The following is an 8088-nucleotide window of genomic DNA, read 5'->3' on the forward strand; positions in this document are numbered from 1 at the left end:
CAAACCCAGTGAAAAATTAAAATCATGGAGTGATCACACATACATTCTCCACCCAAATTCTAAATTTTACGGCTTATTGCGCAGGCTTTATCACGTATCTAGCCATCAGTTCAACCATCTACCTATCCATCCATTGTATTCTTTTGATGCACTGCAAAATTGCGGACACAAATATGCTTTACCTCTACTCATATTAGCATGCACATCATTAACTAGAGTCCAATATTTGTTGGCATTTCTGTCTTTTCCTTTTTAAAATTAAAACAAATAATTATGCCCAAACAGACATAATATCAAACTTACTGCCCTAACCATTTTCAAGTGTATAGTTCAGTAGCATTAAAAACATTGCATTGCTGTGCAACCATCACCATCATCCATCTCTGTAACTCTTTCATCTTGCAAAACTGAAGCCCCATATTCATTAAACAATAACTCCCTCATTCCCCTGTCTTCCTAGCCCCTGGAAATCACCATTTTACTTTTGGTCTCTCACAATTTGACTACTCTGCATACTTCATATAAATAGAATAATACAGTGTTTGTCCTTTTGTGACTGGCTTATTTCACTTTGTATGCGCTCCAGGTTCATTCATGTTGTGGCATGTGTCAGAGTTCCCTTCCTGTTTAAAGGCTAAATAATATTCCATTGTATGCATATATTACACTTTGCTTATCCATTCATCTGTCACTGGACACACAGCTGCTTCCACCTTTTGGCTATTGTGAGTAACGCTTCTACGAACATGGGTGTACAAGTATCTGTTGAAGTCTCTGTTTTTAATTTTTGGGGTATATACTCAGAAGTGGAATTGCTGGATGACATGATAATTCTATTTCTAGTTTGTTGAGGAACTTCCATACTGTTTTCCACAGTGAATGCACCATTTTACATTACTACCAGTAATGCACAAGTTTAAATTTTTACACAACTTCCCAACGTATTTTTTTTCATACTAGCCATTGCTGTCTTAGTACATTTTTGTGTTACTAGAAAGGAATATCTGAGGCTCTGTTCCTTGGTAAGCAGGTCTATCCAAACCTACCCCCAAAGGCCAAGGAAGATGAAAGACCAAAGAAAGAAGCTGACAAATCCAATTTCTTAGAAAAAAATATTTAACAGAGATTTATGAACAGAAGCCATATCTTGGGCAGCCATAAGACAAGATGGTAGATCCCCACACTGTTACTCCCCAGACCCAGGGCTTATATACCATAAGTAATTTGCTTAAGGATAGGGTTTATGGTAAATATGTGAAAATAGATATCTTAGAGGTATTCCCAGAACTGGGGTTAATAATAAGTCAACATGGCAGATTAGCATCCAAGATGGAGTTGCTTTAGTCTCCACAGACTGGGTAATTTATAAAGAAAAGGGGTTTATTGGTTCATGGTTATGAAGGCCGCACAAGAAATATGGTACCAGCATCTGCTTCTGGTGAGAGCTTCAGGCTGCTTCCATTTGTGGCAGAAGGCGAAGAGAGCTCATGTGTACAGAGATTACATGGCCAGAAAGTAGGGAAGAGGGATGGGGGGAGGTGTCAGCCTCTTTTGAACAACAGCTCTCATGGGAACTAATAAAGTGAGAACTCACTCATCCCCATGCCCAGGGAATTAATCTATTTATGAGGAATCTGCCTCCCTGACCCAAACACCTCTCATTAAGCCCTACCACACACTGAGGGTTAAATTTCAACACAACATTTGGAGGGGTCAAATTTCAACATGAGATTTTGAAGGGTCAAGCAAGCCAAACTATAGCCGGTGGTACCTGTGGTGTTGATGTGCATTTCGCTAATGATTAGCGATGTTGAGCACCTTCTTATGTGCCTTTTGACCACTTGTGTGTCTTCTTTGGAGAAATGTCTACTCAAAGTCCTTTGCCTCTTTTTGCCTTTTGAGGTAAAATTTAATAGGATAAGTGTACAAATCTTAAGTGTGCCATCAGATGGGTTCTGACAAATGCATCTCAAGCTGTGTCAAGGCACAGAACATCACCATCACCCCAGACAGTTCCTTCAGATTCCTTCTCGGTAATCCACTCCCTCCACCCTCCAGACACAACCACGATCCTGGTTCTTAAAAGTCTGTCATAGATTAGTTTTGCCTGTTATAGAACTTTAAGTATGTGGATTCATACAGTATGTGTTCTTTTGCATCTGGCTTCTTTCACTCGGCATAATGGTCTTGAGATTCACCCATGTTCATTCCTTTTGATCGCTGAGCAGTATTCTTTTGCATGAATAGGCCAGAGTTTCTTTATTCTTTTGTTGATGGACTGGACTGTTTCCAGTTTGGGGATATAATGAATAAAGCCTTTTAAGAGCTTATGTTTTATTATAACAAAAGCAAAATGTCATGAGCTTGAAGCCTTGATAAAAATCTCCCACTAAGCCTAATATCCTTTTGGATAGAAAAATAAACAAATCAATAAGTTCTACCCTTTGTGGAGGGCTTATAATGTGTCAGGCTGTCTGCTGAGAGTTTTCCTTCCATGAATCATTCCATTTAATCCTCACACCTCCATTTTCCAGATGAGTAAACAAAGGTTTACAGCAGGACACTGATTTGCCCAAAATCTAATAGCCTGTGTGTGGCAGACCCTATTTGGCCTTTTGAGAAGTGCTGTGAGCTTCAATAGTGATCCCAAGGCCAAGAAAAGATGAGTATGGTGTTTTGCTTTCTCAGTTATCACACTTTATTATGATACTGATATCATTTTTATTTGCCCTCTGTGATGAGCATTAATTATATTATGGGAAAGGGGAGAGCCAAGGATTGCAACTTTAGAAATAAAGACCATTCCCTTACTAAGAAATCTTTGGAGACAGCAAGGAGCTTAAAAAAATTAATGGTATATTAAAAATTTTCTATTACAAAATGTTAGAAAATAATAAAACACCAAAAGATAAGTGCCTGATCAGCCTGTTGTCCAAATGTAAAAGTAGATATGACCAAATTGGAAAGTTTTGGCAGAAAGCTTGTAGATGAAGGAAGGATAGATTTATGACTAGTGTTTATCTAGTGTACACAAAGTGCCAGGAAAGCCCCCTGCTGGATAACTTACGTATGTTTAACTCATTCCAGCTTCCCAGCAGCCTCAGTAGCCCTTCTTCCCTTCTTTTTTAGGAATGGAACTCCTGGCTTTTAGCTAAACTTGTGGTCTCCCAGAAAAAAGATTTCTTGCAGCTTCCTTGAAGGTTGGGTTTGGCATGTGACTGAATTTGACCAGTGGGATGTCAACTGAAGGGTCGTGTACAACTTCCAGGAAGGGAGTGACCTTAAAGGGGATTGTGCCTTTCTTTGCCCCTTCCGCCTTCTGGATGAATGAAAGCAGAAGCAGTGGTTGGAGCTAGAGCAGCTATTTAGGACTATGAGACGGAAGAAATTTGGTGACAACAGCAGAACAAAACTACAGAAATCCTGGGTACTTGATGACCACAGAGCCGCCATACAAACTCTGGACTGTAATTTCCAGAGATTGCTTATGTGAGAAAGAAATATACTTCTGTTAGGCTACTGTTACTCTGTGTTTTCTGTCAGTTCTGATACAGGAGGCATTGTCACCCCATTTTACAGACGAAGAGACAGAGTCTCAAGTTTCCACAGCTGGTGTGCACTTTAGTTCCTCAAGGACAGTAATGCCCCACCCTTGAGGTTGGTTGATTCACTCAACTCCCAAAGCTGATAATGTTGAGGTGCCAAAAGAAGTGTCCCCTTCAGGTTTCACTCACTGGAGCTCTGTCGTGTGCCCACAGATACGGAAACATGCCACTAAAGGTTAGCCCCGGAGGGACTTTAAGTCAGCTTTCAAAGAACAACAGATCTGGTTTCATGACTCTGGGAAAATTACCATCCAAGCCTGTTTCTTCTTCTCTAAAATGGAAAGGATAGTAAAAGTACCTGCGACAGAGTTGTTGGGAGGACCAAGCAAGAGGATGCACAGTGCCTGGCCCTGACCAAATGAACAATAAGTGGGAGTTTTTATTATTAGTCCCTGGGCTGGGCTGGAATCAGACCCCCTGGTTATTTCTTTTTCCATATCTTCCTTTCTTCCATTTTGGAGCTTCTCCCCTCCAGCCCCTGTCCCCAAACAAGATTAAACAAATGTGTCTTTTCTCCTTGCAGACTGTGCTCCCCAGGCCACCCTCAGGTCTGTCCACACAAGTCCCTCCTACGATCAGCTGCACCCTAGGCTCAGCTGGAAAACAAAACATGCCCTGCATGGTTGCCACACTCTAGCCATGGGCCTCAGTTTTCAAGCACCAGGCAGTTTTAGCAAGAAAACTGTGGTTCCTAAAATCAGGACCACATTTCTTACATTTCCACTGCTGATTCTCAAAAAATGTTGGCACAAACAAACCCAAACCACGAGGCAGCAAAATTAGTCTTCAAAGCCCTCCTGTAAGTGAAACGCCCTCTGAAAGGTACCTGCAGAATCCATATCCAGGTCCCTGTGGGGCTGTCTTCTGGGGGTCTGCTTTGAGCTTTGAGCAGAGGAGGCTCCAGCACAATGCAACTGTCTGGGTGTGATTCTCTGGCCTCGACTGTCTGTCAAATGAATCCTTCTTATCTGGTAATGAATACTGTACAGATTAATGCAGTGGATCCCCACCCATAGACCAGGAGGCTCTTTGGGGGAGACAGAGATGATCTTCAAATCCGTCGATAAGCTTATTGTCCATGGACCAATCTCTTCTGTGTCTCCCACAGGGTTCTACCACTATATTTCAAATATGTGTGTGTGTGTATATATATATATAGTCATTGTGATGAATAAAATATTTATTAAAAAGAATTATGTAAGACTAGATAATCAATAGACATGAAATACACACCTACTATCATGCTAGGGTTAACCAACTCCTAGCTTAATGCCATTCAACAAGAACTTCCTAGAAATAGTCCCATAGCTAGTGACCTCCATGGTGGAGCTTCAGACAACAAAAACAAGTCAGGGAATGAATACTTGGAGGCCACCAGAGCATTTGGCCACCTTCAAACCACGCTGAGATGGAAGCTCAGCTTGCGTGCAGTCCAGCTGAGAACTGGACTAAGAACTGAGAAACAGTAACCCAAAGCCTTGTGCCCAGAGAGCACAGCATGACCACCTCCTCCACTACCCTAGTGTGGGAAGGAGTGTCAGGACCCACGTGCGTCAAGTACCCAGTGCTCAGCAATCACAACCACAGGCAGCAGAGAGATGAGGCAGAAAGGGTGAGGGAAGTAGCAGTGGGAATGTGTGTGAGCAGGAAAGCTACTAACCCTCTCGTTTCAGCTACAGTTATCTAACTGCAAGCAACAGAAATCCACTCTGGGCAACCTAAGTCAGAAAGGAAGATAAACTGAAGAACCAGAACTCAGAAAGTGAAGAGGGGAGATTGTGGTAGAAGATACTTTGAGGGAGAGAAGAATACTTTTCAAACATTTTCTATCTGCCTGTTACTCAATCAAGATTGGGTTCTTTGGGAAGAGGGTATGACTGACCAGGAGAAAGCAGGATACCATGAGTGATGGCTTCCTGGCATCTGTTCACCAACACGGGGGAAGAAAGCACATCCCTCAAAGAAAGCCAGGATGCTGGCACCAGAAAAAGGCGGAAGGATGCTGAGCATGGAGTGGACAGAGATGTCTCTTCTCTCTCTTGTACTGCATCTTTTCATCTGTAAAATGGGAACAATTGTTGGCTACATTGTGAAAATGTAATGAGAAAACACAGAGCACAGTGTGGCTTATGGGAAGTGCCTAATATGTAATAATTTCAAATAATTTTAGCTAAATAATTTTAGCTTACCATCTTAATTTTTGATTCAGCTGTATCTGAATTTTTTCTCCAGAGAATGAAGATACTGCCATTACCTCTGCAAGGAATGCATCCTAGCACGGATCAAAGATCTTGCAAGTCCAACCACACCATTTTACAGTTCTGAACCTCAACTTAGAGAAAGCAGTGGATCTTTATACATTTGACACTTCCCTTTCCTCTAGGGTAATAAAAAATAAGCCTAGTTTTGACATAAGTCCTTTTCTGTAGGCTGGGGCTCTGAAGGAAGTGAACCCCATGGCCAATCCATCTGAAGTCAAGGTTAATAGGGCTATTATACTAAAGATGTGGTATTAAAGATCTCCCTCCGGCACCGCGTTCTTTATAGTGCATGGCCAGTTGCCCACTGAGGAAGGTATTGCAACTGGAGCAATTGTATTCCAAAAGCATATCATTTTGTTTTTATTCCCACTGACAAGCACATACTCTTTTCTTTAAACAACAACAAAAAAGTGACTATTGGTCAAAGTTACATTTTGCCCACACATTTTTCAACTTTTGGGATTGTAAATTCCAGGCTGGATATGGGCACTAACCAGGCACTTCCCGATGGATGGGCTTGGCTGTTTTCTCCATGGTTTCTTGACTCGAATTTTTGCCAACTTACGTATTTTTGCTTAGTTTTGACATCTTCTTTCCATCAAACCAGATGTTTCTGTTTCTTTGCAATGTTAGTTTTTCCCCATCAAAAGCATGAAATTTGACCAATTATTTACTGATAGAGTTATTGAAAGATGAAGTTATGGCAAGTTACAAGTTTCAAAATCCATCTCTGGTTAGTTTGAAATAATTGACTATATGATATGGTAGATATCAATTATATGATAGACCTTTCAGGGTTTTTTTAAATGTTAAAAATAAAATAACATTGGCCTTAGCATATTAATGATTTTGGTTTTCATCCTAAGAACAATGGGAAGACATTAATCTTTGGCAGAGGATAAAGTGACCAGATTTGTGTTTCAACAGATCTCTGTAGCTATTGAAAATGGATTGGAGAAGATGAGTGGGAGTGAGAAGAGTGTAAAAGAATCAGATAAAAACCTGTCACGTTACTATGAGCAGGAGGTGAGGCAGCCTGGACCAAGACGGTGGCAGAGATAAGAAAATTGTTTAAGAGAATTGATTAAACTAGATGGTTAGCACAGATAGAGTTGAATCAAAAATTAAGATGGTAAGCTAAATAATTTTACACACAAAAAGGCAGAGTTGCATTCATAATTAATCTCTCCTTCAGACTGAATATTACAGCCAAAATATAGCCATTGGTGTTGCAATCACTTCCTTTGGGTTTGTATCCAAGGTCAAGAATGTCAGCATCCAAAGACCCAAATTCTTAATGTTTTTAATTGATAAAGTTTATTCAAGGTAGACAGCCTGTGTTGAATAACTTAGCCTTCCACAAATTTCAAGAAAAATCCATTCTGCCTCTTCTCCACCACAGACACACTTTAGTTGAACATTAAGCATATTTATTAAAGAAACATTCTCCTTGTGCATTTTCTCCCAAGATGGATGGTGTTCTTACTCAGAGTTATAAGTGTCAGAATAAAGAATGCCCATGAGGTTGAATTGTATGATGTTATAGTAAAGTGAGATAAAACATTCTCAGAAACATGCTTGTGACTTAAAAACAAAACAAAACAAAACAAACAAACAAACAACAAACCACTTTCCGTACAGGAATTATACTTTGGAGACAGAAACTTTTCTTTATAATTTTTACAGCTGCACACAGATAAAGTATATGAAAAAGGCATAACACATCAATTATGAAAACATGGCTACACTTTAAGAGAACACAGATTTTTTCCAGATCCATCTTAAATCTCAGGAATTCCAGATCAAGACAGGCATGAATGCTCTTGTTGCTAAAATCACTCTGATTTCCTTCTTGTTAACCACTTTACTCAGCAACATTATAGATTAGCACCAAAAAATTGTTTGTAGGTGTAAAACTGTTTGGAAAAGGACACCTTATTAGCCACGCTATCTATTTACAATAAAAGCCGATTCTGGTTCTCCTGAATGAAAAGAAGACTAATTGGAGGATATCTGGGGCTTACTAACTTGATTTTAGGCTAGAGGGGCAGTCCCAGAACCAGGGAGGTCCTGAAAAGGGCCATGTCACAGTAACTACTTGATACGAGCTTCTTCTCAGTCTGAGATGTACCATGGCCACTGCTTGCCCCATGTATACAGGATTCGATTCGGAGTCTTCAGGGAAAGTTGGGCGCAAATGGTAGAGTCCTTTTCCCTGGCTG

At 40.4% G+C, this 8088-nt stretch overlaps 1 long non-coding RNA gene across 1 annotated transcript; it reads left to right on the forward strand.

The window, feature by feature from the left end:
* The first annotated feature begins 3237 nt into the window (after nucleotides 1–3237).
* LOC119625663 (uncharacterized) lies at nucleotides 3238–7849 on the forward strand. Its single transcript, XR_005241815.2, has 3 exons — nucleotides 3238–3489; nucleotides 5838–5989; nucleotides 6794–7849. It is a non-coding gene; the product is annotated as an uncharacterized lncRNA (long non-coding RNA).
* Nucleotides 7850–8088: the final 239 nt, after the last annotated feature.

The sequence above is a fragment of the Chlorocebus sabaeus genome, chromosome 15 (assembly GCF_047675955.1).
Source record: "Chlorocebus sabaeus isolate Y175 chromosome 15, mChlSab1.0.hap1, whole genome shotgun sequence".
Classification (NCBI taxonomy): Eukaryota; Metazoa; Chordata; class Mammalia; order Primates; family Cercopithecidae; genus Chlorocebus; species Chlorocebus sabaeus.